This window comes from Rhinopithecus roxellana, chromosome 12, assembly GCF_007565055.1.
Source record: "Rhinopithecus roxellana isolate Shanxi Qingling chromosome 12, ASM756505v1, whole genome shotgun sequence".
Taxonomy (NCBI): Eukaryota; Metazoa; Chordata; class Mammalia; order Primates; family Cercopithecidae; genus Rhinopithecus; species Rhinopithecus roxellana.
Window position 1 is genome coordinate 11,083,906 of NC_044560.1, and position 14,491 is coordinate 11,098,396.

The window sequence follows — 14,491 nt, forward strand, 5'->3', positions numbered from 1 at the left end:
AGTTTAGCATAAATAGATACAAATAATTCCAATATGAGATGCTTTAAATACAAAGTGATATAAGATTGATTGGTTGCCTGGGGTTGTCGGGAGATTTCAAAACTGAGGCCTAGGCTAGTCCTTGAAGGAGAGAAGAGTGGAGTTTGGCAGACAGAGAAGGGAGCCACTGAATCCACAGAGGCACAGAGGTAGGAAAGGAAACAAGGTGGATGTTGGCAAAATGTACGGTTCATGGTGGGAAGGAGAGTGGACTTGACATGTAGGATGGATAAGCAGGAAAGGTGTTTTAGGGAAGGGGATCAGCATGAGCAGTGGCAGAGAGGTAGAAGTCGTGGTTCCTGACTGCATGATACTAAGTATTATACTGTCTAGCTGTAGCATAGGTGTGTAGTGGAAGGTGTGATGATTAATTTTATATGTCAAGTTGACTGGGCTACGGGGTGGGAAGCAATATTTGGTCAAACATTATTTTCGATGTGTCTGCAAACTTGTTTCTGGATGAGATTAAGATCCGAATCAGGAGACTGAGTAAACCAAATTGCCCTCTCATCCAGTCAGTTGAAGGCCAACATAAAACAAAAAGGCTGACCCTCCCTTGACTAAGGGAGAATTTTTCTTGCCTTCAGACCTCAGAGAGAAAAATTGGCTCTTCCTTAGTCTTGAGCCTGCTGGCCTTTGGACTGGAACTGAAACATCAGCTCTCCTGGTTCTCAGGCCTTCAGGCTTGAGAGCTACACCATTGGCTCTCCTGGGTCTCCAGCTCAGCGACTCACCCTGCGTATCTTGAGACTTGTCCTCCATAGTCATGTGAGTGAGCCAATTATAATAAATCTCTCATAATAAATCTCCTTATGTATGTATATTATATATAGAGAGATTATATATTATATATAATTTATATATGATAATATAATTCTATATATAATTTATTATATATAAATCATTCTATATGTATATATAACCACTCTCTATAATATATAGAGAATGGTTTTATTTTTATTGTTATTTTGAGATGGAGTCTCCCTCTGCCTCCCAGGCTGGAGTGCAGTGGTTCAATCTCGGCTCACTGCAACCTCCACCTCCTGGGTTCAAATGATTCTCCTGCCTCAGCCTCCCAAGTAGCTGAGATTACAAGCATGCATCACAACACCCAGCTAATTTTGTATTTTTAGTAGATATGAGGTTTCACCATGTTGGCCAGGCTGGTCTCAAACTCCTGACCTCAAGTGATCCACCCACCTCGTCCTCCCAAAGTGCTGGGATTACAGGTGTGAGACACTGCGTGCAACCAGAATGGGTTTTATATGTAATATATAAATTATATATATTACCATTCCATTGGTTCTGTTTCTCTGGAGAACTCTGACTAATACAAAAAGAAAGGGAAATCACTTTGGAAAGGCAAAGATCATAGAGGACACAGAATGTCTGGGTAAAGGTCTTAAATTTTTTTTTTTTTTTTGAGATGGAATCTCTCTCTGTCACCCAGGCACTGCAGCCTCCGCCTCCAAAATTCAAGCGATTCTCCTGCCTCAGCCTCCTGAGTAGCTGGGATTACAGGTGTGCACCACCATGCCCAGCTAATTTTTGTATTTTTAGTAGAGATGGGGTTTCACCATGGTGGTCAGCCTGGTCTCAAACTCCTGACCTTGTGATCCACCCACCTCGGCCTCCCAAAGTGCTGGGATTACAGGTGTGAGTCACTGCACCCGGCCAAGGTCTTAAATTTTATTCTGAAGACAAAGGAGAAAACACTGAAGGTTTCTGAGTAAGGCAGTGACCTAATCAGAGCCATGATCTGGGAAGATAAATGCTGTGCTTTGTCAAATGAATTAAAGCAGAGATTCTTTTTTTTTGAGATGGAGTCTTGCTCTGTGGGCAGGCTGGAGTGCAATGGCGCCATCTCTGCTCACTGAAACCTCCACCTTCCAGGTTCAAGCGATTCCCCTGCCTCAGCCTCCTGAGTAGCTAGGACTAAAGGCACATGCCACTACACCTGGCTAATTTTCTGTATTTTAGTAGAGAGGGGGTTTCACTATGTTGGCCACAATGATCTTGATCTCCTGACCTTGTGTGATCCTCCCGCCTTGGCCTCCCAAAGTGCTGGGATTACAGGCATGAGCCACCACGTCCAGCCGAGATTCTTTTTATTTTTTTTTTGAGACAGGGTCTTGCTTTGTCACCCAGGCTGGAGTGCAGTGTAGTGCAGTGGCATGATCATGGCTCACTGCAGCCTCAACGTCACACGCTCAAGCGACCCTCCCATTTCAGCCTCCCCAAGTAGCTGGGACTACAGGTGCTTGCCACCACACCATTAATTTTTATATTTCTTGTAGAGACGAAGTCTCAATATGTTGCCCAGGCTGGTCTCAAACTCCTCAGCTCAAGTGATCCTCCCGCTTCAGCCTCCCAAAGTGTTGGGATTATAGGCATGAGCCACCATGCCTGGCCTAAAGCAGATAGCTTGAAGGGAGCCTCTAGAAATTAGATATGAATTTTGTGGGTATAGGATCTGTGATGCAGAAAAGGTTGGGAACTCCTGGATATACAAGGCTGTAGGGGCCAAGAGCAGACATGGGTGCTTAGACCCTGGAGTAGGTGGGAGCTGGTAGATTATTTTGATGGTGCTGAGTGGCTGGAACTTTGAAAATGGAGGTGGGATGCCAGGTGCAGTGGCTCATGCCTGTAATCTCAGCACTTTGGGAGGCTGAGGCGGGTGGATCACCTGAGGTCAGGAGTTTGAGACCAGCCTGGCCACCGTGGTGAAACCCCATCTCTACTAAAAATACAGAAATTAGCTGGGCATGGTGGCAGGTGCCTGTAATCCCAGCTACTTGGGAGACTGAGGCAGGAGAATCACTCAAACCTGGGAGGCGGAGGTTGAAGTGAGCCGAGATCGCGCCATTGCACTCCAGCCTGGGCGACAGAGCGAGACTCCATCTTAAAAAAAGAAAAAAGAAAAAGAAAATGGGAGTGGGAATAGGGGTTGGAAGAGGTATAGATTTGGGAGTTATTACCTAGAGGGTAAGGACAAGTACCTCATGGGCAGACAAGCAGGGCAGGGGTGGCAGTGATTCATCAAGAGTTTGGGAGTCATAAGTGACAGAAACCTACTCAACCTGGTTCAGGCAGTAGAGGCAATTTATTGCCAATGTTACTGAAGATTGAGGCAAGACTGGATCTGATGGCTCACGCAATGCCACTGAGACTTGGTTTCATGTCTTCATCTCTCAGTTGTTTCCCACTCGGTCTTGGTCTCATTCTCAGGCAGCATCTCTGCTTGCAGTGGGAAGCTGGCTGCCAGCAGTGCCACGATTACATCCTACCCTCAGCAAATAGATTCACTGAACTGAATAGTTCTGACCAAAGTTCCAGAATTAAATCTCATTGGGTGACATGCCTATTGCTGAAATGGCGTGGCAACAGGGCTCTCTATAATGCTGTGATTGGCCAAGCCCGGGTCACGTGTCTGTTCCCACAACTAGAGATAGTGTCATCTCTAGAGTCACATGGATTGAGAGTTGGGGCAGGGGCTGCTCTAGGAGAAATGGAAGTGTTGTTACCAGAAGGAAGAATGGACACCGGAATGGTAGCCACCAGGAAGGAGCTGGAGCCCCACAAGCTGTCCTTCCTGCTAACATGAGGCAGCTATAGCAGTGAGGCAGTTTCAGGGAGGCACTAGGAGGCTGGGGGCTGGGCCGGCAGTGAGGGACATGGTAGATTGGGGTCAAGTAATAGTAACACCATTGTCACTGCTGTTTGGGGCTGTGAGAAGGTCTGGGAGGGTTCTTCTGACAAAAAACCTGACAACATAAAAGACACAGTGCTAAGTAAGTCCTTGTCCTCAGAATAAAGGCAGGAAAAGCTGAACAGTTGGGTGACACCCCATCAAGATATTGCTGCTACTGGAAAGGGCAGACATTGTCTGGGGACATTCATGGGATTGTGAGACAGGATGAAGGAAAGGGCACTGCCAGCTGGACTTATGAAGGGAAGAAACAACCATTTTCCCCTCAAGTTTAAAAAACGAAGCTTATGCATTTTTACAATAGTGATAAATTTACAATAGCCCCAAACAACCCAAATTCCAACAGTAGGAGTCTGGGTAAATATTGTAATGCCCGGAGAGTAAAATGTAGCCTTTACAAATAATGCTTTATTTGACATGGAAAGATGTTCACAATGTAGTTTTTTTGTTTTGTTTTTGTATTTTTTGTAGAGATGGGTGGGGGCGGGTCTTGCTATGTTGCCCAGACTGGTCTTGAACTCGTGGGCTCAAGTGATCCACCTGCCTCGGCCCCCCAAAGTGCTGGGATTACAGGTGTGAGCCACGTTAGAGGTAGGACTACAGCTGAAGCTTATCTTCTTTTTTTTTTTGAGACGGAGTCTCACTCTGTCGCCCAGGCTGGAGTGCAGTGGCCGGATCCCAGCTCACTGCAAGCTCCGCCTCCCGGGTTTACGCCATTCTCCTGCCTCAGCCTCCTGAGTAGCTGGGACTACAGGCACCTGCCACCTCGCCTGGCTAGTTTTTTGTATTTTTTAGTAGAGACGGGGTTTCACCGTGTTAGCCAGGATGGTCTCGATCTCCTGACCTCGTGATCCGCCCGTCTTGGCCTCCCAAAGTGCTGGGATTACAGGCTTGAGCCACCGCACCCAGCCCTGTTTTTTTTTTGAGATAGTTTTGTTCTTGTTGCCCAGGCCGGAGTGCAATGGCGCGATCTTGGCTCGCTGCAACCTCTGCCTCCCAGGTTCCAGCGATTCTCCTGTCTCAGCCTCCCGAGTAGCTGCGATTACAGGCGCATGTTACCACACCCAGCTAATTTTTGTATTTTTAGTAGAGAAAGGGTTTCACCATGTTGGTCAGGTTGGTCTCGAACTCCTGACCTCAAGTGATCCACCTGCCTTGGCCTCCTAGAGTGCTGGAATTACAGGCACTGCTCCTGGCCTTTTTTTTTTTTTTTTGAGACAGAGTTTCACTTTTGTCGCCCAGGCTGGAGTGCAGTGGCATGATCTCGGGGTCACTGCAATCTCCGCCTCCTGGATTCAAATGATTCTCCTGCCTCAGTCTCCCAAGTAGCTGGGATTACAGGCACCCGCCAACACACCCAGCAAATTTGTATGTGTGTGTGTGTGTTTTTTAGTCGAGAAGGGATTTTACCATGTTGGTCAGGCTGGTCTTGAACTCCCGACCTTAGGTGATCCACCAGCCTCAACCTCCCAAAGTGCTGGGATTACAGGCATGAGCCACCATGCCTGGCCTGAAGCTTATCTTCTGATTTCTCTATAATAAGCCTGCTTGATAGTGTGATAGTGTCATAGTCAACTAGAGCCAGCCTCCTGAGTGCAAGTCTCAGCTCTGCCACTGCTTGGTATGGTGGCGATGGGCAAATCCCTTAACACCTCTGAGCTTCAGTTCATGCAACCATAAAGTGGGGGTAACAGTTCTTAACTCATAGGGTGGCTGTGAGTATTAAATTAGCTACTACTGCCTGCAAAGCTATTAGCCATAGCTGCAGTAAACGCTAAAGAATGTAGTTCTTATTCTTGTGTAATTAAAAAGTCCAAAAGAGGGCTGGGTGTGGTGGCTCACACCTGTAATTGTAGCACTTTGGGAGGCTGATGCAGGTGGATCACAACGTCATGAGTTTTAGACCAGGTTGACCAATATGGTGACACCCCGTCTCTACTAAAAATACAAAAATTAACCGGGCATGGTGGCAGGCACCTATAGTTCCAGCCACTTGGGAGGCTGAGGCAGGAGAATCGCTTGAACCCGGGAGGTGGAGGTTGCAGTGAGCCGAGATCGAACCACTGCACTTCAGCCTGGGCAACAGAGCGAGATTCCGTCTCAAAAAAAAAAAAAAAAAAAAAAAAAAAACCAAAAGAAAATATGACTGTAAGTCAATACACTGGAATTAAGTGTCTTTGTTGGCCAAATAGCTGTGGCAGTAGACAATAAATGAGCCGTTATTAAGATAAGTAATTTAAGCAATTTTTCTCTAACATGGGGCAACATCTAAGAATAAGAGAGGGAAGTTCTCTATTTTCCTGAAGCTTTCATACTAACAGAGAAGACAAATAATAGATACTGTGAAGATAGGATGATTGGAGAATGCAGTGATATGAATTTAGGGGAAGAGAAGGGAAGCAGAGCAAAGAAAGTCCAAGGCCTTGGCCAGAAGTAATGGCTCACACCTTGTAATCCAAGCAGTTTGGGAGGCAGAGGCAGGCTGATAGCTTGTGTCCAGGAGTTTGAGAGCAGCCTGGGCAATCCAGCAAAACCCTGTGTTTACAAAAAAATACAAAAATTAGCCGGGCATGATGGCATGCGCCTGTGGTCCCAGCTACTTGGGAGGCTGAGGAGGGAGAATTGCCAGGTTGCAGTGAGCTGAGATCGTGCCATTGCACTCCAGCCTGGGTGACAGCAAAAATGTCAAACAAAACAAAACAAAACAAAAACCCCCAAAAAACCCCAAGGCCTGTGGTTGAGGGGAAGGTTGTAACTCTAAAGAAGACCCATGTGGCTACAGCGAGGGACACTGGGTGTAGGTAGAGATAAGAGTGACATTCAGTTCTCACATCACTGCGGACTGAATACAGGCCTGGGGGAGTGAGAGACCATCCACCCCTGTGATCTTGGGCAAATCACCAGCCCTTTCAGAGAAGCTTCCGTCTTCTCTGCAAAATGGGACGATAATACCTTGCTTCACAAGGCTGCAAGGATCAAAAGAACTGGTAGTGGTTCACGCTGGTAATCCTAGCACTTTGGGAGGCCGAGGCAGGTGGATTACTTACTTGAGGTCAGGAGTTTGAGACCAGCCTGGGCAAAATGGCGAAACCCTGTGTCAGCTAAACATACAAAAATTAGCCTGGCGTGGTGGTAGGTGCCAGTGATCCCAGCTACTCGGGAGGCAGAGGCAGGAGGATCACTTGAACCCAAGAGATGGAGGTTGCAGTGAGCTGTGATCGTGTGCTGCACTCCAGCCTGGGCAGCAGAGCTAGACTCTGTCTCAGAAAAACAAACAAACAAACAAACAAAGAACTGGTAGAGGAAGCGCTTTGTATACTACCGTTCACAGTATTATTACAAATACAACCATTGGGAAAATATGCGGAGCCTAGCCCCGAACTCACGAGCTGCGCTGGCCCGCGCCTGCGCGACAGGCGGGCGGAGCCAGGGCAGTCCAGGCACCGCCTTGACCCGCCCCAGCCTCTTCCCCTTCCCTGTTCCTCCCACTTCCGCGGGCACCCAACTGTGCGTCTCCTGCGCGCTGACGTCAGGTGCGTGCCCCTGTCCGGGAGCCGAGGAGACCCCGCGCAGTGCTGCCAACGCCCCGGTGGAGAAGCTGAGGTGAGTACGGGGCCTGAGGTTCCCTGCGGGAGCGGCCACCCTGCTGTCCGGTCCCCGCCGTCCCCATCCTCTCCCAGTTCTCGGGGACACCCCATCTGCGGGATCTCGGGGGGTTCGGGAGCACCGGTCCTGGGGGAGTGCCAGGCTCGCGCTGCGTCCTTCGGGCGGGCGCGGGTCCGCGTTCTCTCGGGGAGCCGGGGCGGGGTTCGCGGCCGGGGAGGCTGGGGGCGCCCGCCCGCGGAGGGGCGCGCGGCCGGGACTCGGGGCGCGAGCGGCGCCGGGCTGTCACCGGCAACGGCGGAAGGAAGGGGTCACACCCATCCCGGGCGCCCGGGCTCCCTTCCCCCCAGCCCGGCCCCGCGGGCTCGTAAGGGCGGCAGGCGCCTGGGTGCCGGGGGCCTCAGAGCGACTCGCAGGCGCCTGGGCCGGGCTGGGCGCCGGTCCCCGGGGCTCACAGGCTGCATTCTGTGTCCTGCGCTCCGGCCTGGACTTCCTGCTTCGCCGGGCGCCGTCGCGGACATTTTGCGGTGCGGGGGGAGGGGAGCGGCGTTGCGGCCGCGGCAGGGCGGCGGCGGGAGGGCAGCTCGTGGGCTGCCCGCGGCGGTGCCTGTCCGCGCTCCCCTCCGTGCTGGCCGCGTCCTCCCGGCGCGTGTGGCCCCGAGCCCCGGGCTCCAGGCTGCTCTTCCTGGCTGAGGTCGAGTTCCTAGCATTTCCGTCCGCTTCTCCAGCCCGCTCCCTGCCGATTCAGCTGAAGCTTCCCTTTTGGGAAGTTACCTAACCACCTTCCGAAACCGTCGTTCTGCTGCTTGGTTAATTCCTCTTATCGGGGGGAAATTTTCTTTGTTCGTTTGTTTTTCCTCCCCTTTAAGTCCAAGAGAAATGCAGTGTGGAAGATTACGTCATCGCGGTATAAGGAGTGAGACTTAACTCCTGCAAGTCAGGGACTTAACAAATTCAGACAGCATTTTGCAGCCTTGGTCACCCAGTGGCTTGTCCTGCCTACTTCCCAACGCGTCGTATTCACAGATGATGTTTTGAAGCCTTGTTACTTGTGTTCATGACCGCCTTCAGTGCACCTAAAAGCCAGGAAGGTTTAAAATCCCAGCATTAGTTTGTCTAAGGGAATAAAGTGTAAGACAGCACCGTCCACGGCCCCTTGCGTGGGCATTAACTTTAAATAGAGGTCCCTTTGACTATACTAGAATGAAGTGGGTTTATTTGTGGGAACACTTTTTCGGTCCAAAATGACTTTCCCAGACTGTTTGACTTCTCTTTTATGAATTACGGCATGCTGGGAACTTCCGTCAGTTGATTCAGGTGCACTTTTTGTGGCGAAGTTGTGTTAAAAAGAGGATCAGTTTATGCCAGATCTATGCTAGACATTTTAGTTTGGTTATTAAAAACGAGACTTGGATCTTTAAGCCAAAAATTTAATATTTTCATTTTGAGATTACAGTTTTTATTTTTTTTGAGACAGGGTCTCAAAGACATTACTAAATATAATGGATATTGCACTCCCAGGCTGGAGTGCAGTGGCGCGATCTTGGCCCACCACAGCCTCCGCCTCCCGGGGTCAAGTGATCCTCCCACCTCAGCCTCCCGACTGCAGGCATGTACCCCCATGCCCGGCTAATTTTTGTATTTTTTGTACAGACAGGGTTTCGCCATATTGCCCAGGCTGGTCTTGAACTCCTGGGGTCAAGCAGAGCTCACAATTTTTGTGCCGTAGAGTGTTTACATCCTAAATTTTATATCCTTCTGCGACTGCAATAGTAACATAGAAAAATGTTGGCCGGGCGCGGTGGCTCAAGCCTGTAATCCCAGCACTTTGGGAGGCCGAGGCAGGCGGATCACAAGGTCAGGAGATCGAGACCATCCTGGCTAACACGGTGAAACCCCGTCTCTACTAAAAAGTACAAAAAACTAGCCGTGCGTGGTAGTGGGCGCCTGTAGTCCCAGCTACTCGGGAGGCTGAGGCAGGAGAATGGCGTGAACCCGGGAGGCGGAGCTTGCAGTGAGCTGAGATCCGGCCACTGCACTCCAGCTTGGGCGACAGAGCGAGACTCCGTCTCAAAAAAAAAAAAAAAAAATGTTAACACTGCAAAGCAAATGAGATCCAATTGTGTAATGCATTGTTGTAAAGATAATTCATGTCCGAACAAGTGCTTTCCCGCTGTTTCTCATTTCTATAGAGAACAGATTGGTAAACACTTAAAAGGAGTGTAGGTTCAAGGCAGCTTTCTGTAGTGTGTAGACATTACAGACCATTGGTTAAGTGTGGAACTTGGATCTTCTGAAATACATTTGTTAGCCTGGATGTAATATTTTAGGCATATAAAATTGGAACACATCTGCCTTATTTTCTTGAGCTTTCTATATTTAATAACTTTAAATATCAATTTGTATCTTTCCTTTTAGAAAATAACAGTAGTTTGAATTTATAGTTTATACTGAGATGGATTGAGTATATCTGGATATACGAGATTGGTAATCTACTAAGTATTAAATGAGCTCGTTTTCAGTAATTTCTTCAAGACCAGAAAGGTATCACATCCTTTGTTTACTCTTAAAATGTTTTCATGTTACAATCAACACCTCTTCTTACTAAGCTTAATTTTTTGGGACTTTAAGGCAGATGTTATAGCCTAGAGTAGTATGGGGACTTAAATAAAAAAAAAATTTTTTTTTTTTGAGACAGGGTTTTACCCTGTCACCCAGTCTGGAGTGCAGTGGTGTGATCACTGCTCACTGCAGCCTCGGCCTTCCAGGCTCAACTGATCCTCCCACCTCAGCCTCTGCAGTAGCTGGGACTACCGCTGCATGCAACCAGACGCGGCTGATTTTTGTATCTTTCGTAGACATGGGGTTTCGTCATATTGTCCAGGCTGATCTGGAATGTCTGAACTCAAGCTGTCTGCTCCCATTGGCCTCTGAAAGTGCTGGGATATAGGCATGAGCTGCTGTGCCGCTGTCAGACTTTCTTGGAAGTAAAAGACAAGTTGTGCTTTTATTTATAGATGTATTTTAAATGCACTTCTCTATTGTTTTAGAGTTTGTTTGCTTGTTTTTTTTTTTTGAGAGGATGAGAAACACTTAATGAGCACCTTAGGCTACAGGGCTTCCTTTGAAGGGGAGAGAGGGTTAAATATTGCGTTAACATATCTTCCATAAACATATTCCTCTATATTAAAATGCTTCATTTAGGAATTTTATGGTAATGCCTTTTTCAGTGTTCTCTTCCACATAAATTTCATCATTAGATTGTAAGTTCTGTGAGGGCAGGGCTTTGGCCTGACATGGTCACCCCATTGCTAATGCCTGGAATACTGCCATACAAATAGTAGGTTTTAAGAAATATTTTTCAAGTGAATGAATTTGATGATGTCTGAGGGTTAACGTTTTCCCTAATATTCCATGGGTCTTTGTGCTGTGTTTCTTGAGACAACTTTTGTGCTTGGTCAGCCCATATCTTTATTTGGGCTCATTGAAGTAGTGATTACTAATCTACTTTTGCTTGACTTTTTCCATCTGTTTAGTTCAGTATCTTCTGCAGCTTCACTGTCTGGACAACTTACTGTTACTTAGAAAATCTATGATGACGAGTTCCCTTACTCGCCTAAAAATTATTCACTTAATGTTTGTTTCCTGATCTTCCTTTATTTCTTTGTTTGCAAATAACTTTTGCCACTTGTTCACTACTGTATCCGATTCCTCGTCATGTTATGCTTTGTGTCTTACTAGTTTCTTTTAGTTTCTCATCCCTTCAGTCCAAAATATTTTTACTAAAGCAGTTTTCATTACTTGCCATTTCAGCTACCTCTGCTGCTGCTGCTATTTTAAGTCCTGAATGTCAAAACTCTTCTGGGACATTGATCTCAAACTGCTTATTCCATGAGGTGAAACCAGGCTTTCTGCCACCAGTATGGTGTCCCTCCTTGCAATTTTAGAAAAATATTTTTTAAATCAAAGATTTGGCAGTGGCCATTATACTAAAGTCCAGAACAGTTCCTAATAGAGCAGAAAACTGTATTGTTAAGTCATGGTATTCACTAAGCATTGGTGCTCTGTCACCTGAAGAGAAACTCTTGATTTAGGCTCTGTTACTTACTGTTGTTCTGTAACGCTTTACCCTTTAACCTTGCATCCTTTTCTGTAAAATTAAGTCATTGCCATTTGCCATTTCAATTCTTCTGTGTGTTCTTGATTGATATATTGCTACTATAGTGATTAAAAGCATAGACTCTGGAACCAGACTGCCTGGGTTCATATCCTGGTTCTGCCACTTATTAGCTATGTGCAGTCTTAGTAACGTCTTTGTGACTCAGGTTTACTTCCTCTAAAATAGGGGTAGCAATAATGCTTACCTCACAGTGCTGCAGTGTTAGGAAGATTGAATTAGTTCAGGTATGTGAAGTGTTGAGGACTATTCACTGGCACATAATGAGTGCCGTATAGATTTTTGCTCTTGGCACAACTCTGAGGACCCTTCCCCGCCATCTTTGAGAAGCTGTGTTTCCCTCAAAGATAAACATTTTAATAACCATCCTTCTCCCGGACTAATCTGATGAATCCAAAAACATTTCTTTTTTCTCTTTTGACACGGAGTTTTGCTCTTGTTGCCCAGACTGGAGTGCAATGGCGCGATCTCAGCTCACTGCAACCTCCGCCTCCCAGGTTCAAGCGATTCTCCCTCAGCCTCCTGAGTTTGCAGGCATGTGTCGCCACACCCGGCTAATTTTGTATTTTTATAGTAGAGATGGGGTTTGTCCATGTTGGTCAGGCTGGTCTCAAACTCCTGTCATCAGGTCATCTGCCCTCCTCGGCCTCCCAAAGTGCTGGGATTACAGGCATATGCCACCACATCTGGCCCCAAAACATTTCTAAATGAAGTGGACATTGCTTTACTTTTTTTTTTTTTTTTTTTGAGACAGAGTCTTGCTCTGTCACTTGGGCTGGAGTGCAGTGGCATGATCTTGGCTGACTGTAACCTCTACCTCCTGGGTTCAAGCGATTCTCCTGCCTCAGCCTCCTGAGTAGCTGGGATTACAGGTGTTCGCCTCCACACCCGGGTAATTTTTGTATTTTTAGTAGAGGTGGGGGTTTCACCATTTTAGTCAGGCTGGTCTTGAACTCCTGACCTCAGATGATCTGCCTGCCTCGGCCTCCCAAACTGCTGGAATTACAGGCGTGAGTCACTGCACCTGGCCTCCTTTACATTTTTATCCATTATCTTTACCATTGTCATAGAAGCAAGGGTGTAAGGCCTCAGGTATGCAGCATAGTCCATGGACCCAGCAGCATAAGCATCACCTGGGAGCTCATTTGAACTATCAGGATTCTTCCCAGTCTTACTGACTCAGAATCATATTTTAATAAGATCCCCACATGATTTTTATGTGTGTATTAAGGCTTGAAGCACCCTCTTCAGGACTGCTAGAGTGATGTCTCAAATTTCAGAAACAATGTGAATGCTTTATTTCATTTTATTTTCCTGTGGAAGCATAACCTGGTTTATTTTAGGCAGTGTACCAGAATTTATTGCAAGGATCATAATCTGAAAATGAATCTGAAGCCTATTTAGTTTTTAAAGGAATTGTAGTTTCCTGCCTACTATGTAGATTTGCCTCATGTCTGCTCATTATCAGGAGCTAATACGTTGTTTGAAGTTTTTTTTTTTTTTTTTGGAGATGGAGTTTTGCCCTTGTTGCCCAGGTTGGAGTGCAGTGGTGCGATCTCCGCTCACCGCAGCTTCTGCCTCCCGGGTTCAAGTGATTCTCCTGCCTCAGCCTCCCGAGTAGCTGGGATTACAGGCATGTGCCAGCATGCCTGGCTGATCTTGTATTTTTAGTAGAAATGGGGTTTCTCCTTTTTGGGGGGTTTCTCCATGCTGGTCAGGCTGGTCTCGAACTCCCGACCTCAGGTCCCACCTCGACCTCAGTCTGGGATTACAGGCGTGAGCCACCGTACCCGGCTGAATTATGTATTTTTTAATTTAATTTATTTTTTAGAGATAGAGTCTTGTTCTGTCACCCAGGCTGCAGTCTGTGGTATGATTTAGCTCACTGTAGCCTTGAACTCCTGGGCTCAAAGGATCCTCCAACCTCAGCCTCCCAAGTAGCTGGGATTACAGGCACACACCACCACACTTGGGTAATTGTAAATATTTTTTTTTGTGTGGAGATGGGGACTTCTTATGTTGCCCAGGTTGTTCTTGAACTCCTGGCCTCAAGTGACCTCCCACTTTGGCCTCCCAGAGCTGTGGGATTACAGTTGTGAGCCACTGCACTGGGCCTTAGTTTTTTTTTTTTTTTTTTTTGAGACAGAATTTCGCTCTTGTTGCCGAGGTTGGAGTGCAGTGGCATGATCTCGGTTCATCGCAACCTCTGCCTCCCAGGTTCAAGTGATTCTCCTGCCTCAGCCTCCCTAGTAGCTGAGATTATGGGTATATGCCACCACAGCACCAGGCCTTAATTACACGTTTGAATTTAAGTGACATTTTATTGAAAACTAATTGTTGTGAAGAGGAATGGTGTAAGCATATGATTAGGATAATTCATATTATGAAAATTTAGGTGAAATACAGACTTGGCATTTAGCTTGTTGAATGTAAAAATGTTTTCTGCTTTCTTTGCTGACATCATATTTCCAATTTCAAGGGAAAACGTTAAGAACCAAAATCATCTTTTTCAGCTACCCGCCTGAAAAAATTATTGCTATTTTTCTGTTCTTTTTTATTTGAGACAGAGTCTAAAAATTGCTCTGTTGCCCAGGCTGGAGTGCAGTGGTGGGTCTCGGCTCACCGCAGCCTCGCCTCCCAGGTTCAAGCGATTCTCTTGCCTCAGCCTCCCAAGTAGCTGGGATTACAGGCACACACCACCATGCCTGGCTAATGTTTGTATTTTTAGTAGAGACAGGGTTTCACTATGTTGGACTGGATGATCTTGAACTCCTGACCTCAGGTGATCCGCCTGCCTTGGCCTCCCAAAGTGCTGGGATTACAGACGTGAGCCACCCCTCCCAGCGTGTTGTTACTTTTCTTTTTCTTTTCTTTTTTTTTTTTGAGGCGGAGTCTTGCTCTGTCGCCCAGGCTGGAGTGCAGTGGCCGGATCTCGGCTCACTGCAAACTCCGCCTCCCGGGTT

The 14,491-nt window shown here is 47.1% G+C and overlaps 1 protein-coding gene across 2 annotated transcripts in view; it reads left to right on the forward strand.

Annotated features, from left to right (window-relative positions):
- The first annotated feature begins 7,218 nt into the window (after window positions 1-7,218).
- CDC42 (cell division cycle 42) overlaps window positions 7,219-14,491 on the forward strand; it is a 41,282-nt gene continuing 34,009 nt past the window's right edge. Inside the window, exon 1 of one of the 2 annotated variants that reach the window (XM_010364350.2) lies at window positions 7,219-7,351. The gene's annotated coding sequence lies outside the window, so the exon portion shown is untranslated. Of the gene's footprint in view, window positions 7,352-7,926; window positions 8,046-14,491 lie in introns of those variants that run through there. The other variant, XM_030942665.1, reaches the window with a different exon arrangement.